Genomic DNA, 1,065 nt, shown 5'->3' with positions numbered 1-1,065 from the left:
GTATGTGGGGTAAAGCAGCGGAGCTTTTATTATGCCACAGTCGACCGCTTCCGCTGCTTCCGGTCGTGCGTATGTGGGGTAAAGCAGCGGAGCTTTTATTATGCCACAGTCGACCGCTTCCGCTGCTTCCGGTCGTGCGTATGTGGGGTAAAGCAGCGGAGCTTTTATTATGCCACAGTCGACCGCTTCCGCTCCTTCCGGTCGTGCGTAAAGCAGCGCTGTTTTATCATACTAGATACATTTGAAAGTTCTGTTATAATGCTACTCTGTGCGGTCATCACCGGTCTATTAGAACGCACAACATATTAAAGCGTCTTTGGTGAAATCGAGGGGTTATGACGTCATTGGCAGGCGACACAATGACACTATGGACACGGTCCGTCATCCGTGCCACTAGAATTAAAATTGCTTATTTCTCTGGATTTAAACATTCTTCGAAACATTTGGGATAATGTAAGTACACAAGTCAGCAAAATATATAACATTGTTCTAGTGGTTTTCGGATATTTTAATAAAAAAAATCTTACATATTGTGCCTTTAAATCATTGACCCCAAGGAGCTGAAACATCATTTGGGGTGGATACCATAGACATATAAATACCTAGACGCCTCATTGGCCGCTTTGAGCCGTTGCTGCGATACGTCAACGCGTCCGCCATGTTTGTGAGGGCAAGACTGCCTTAAAAATAAATGGAGGTAAACGGGGAGCTGCGGTTTTTTCTGGATAAAAGCACGATAACGTTTACATTTATCAACCGATTTCAGAGGTTTGTGATCCACATGGAGTTAAAAATAACTCTGCCTCCAGTTATTTAGTTAGGTTTGGAAAATTATTAATTTTCGTAAGAAATTGTGAAAACTCACACTTGTCTCACTTGTTGATTTGATTGATTTTTTCGGTTTACAATTCTAATGTTAATGTACTATAACTGTTACATATACATGTTTTGTAATTTTAAGGTACATTAAATGAAATTAAGTTGTTTCATTGCTTCAACCCCAACATTTTAGCTTTTCTTGTGCTTCAGGTCAGCTCATTCCCTTTGAAATACTGGAAGAAAATC

The sequence above is a fragment of the Sinocyclocheilus rhinocerous genome, unplaced genomic scaffold (genome assembly GCF_001515625.1).
Source record: "Sinocyclocheilus rhinocerous isolate Xijiao unplaced genomic scaffold, SAMN03320098_v1.1 scaffold59, whole genome shotgun sequence".
Classification (NCBI taxonomy): domain Eukaryota; kingdom Metazoa; phylum Chordata; class Actinopteri; order Cypriniformes; family Cyprinidae; genus Sinocyclocheilus; species Sinocyclocheilus rhinocerous.
Note: the sequence above shows the minus strand (reverse complement) of the source record.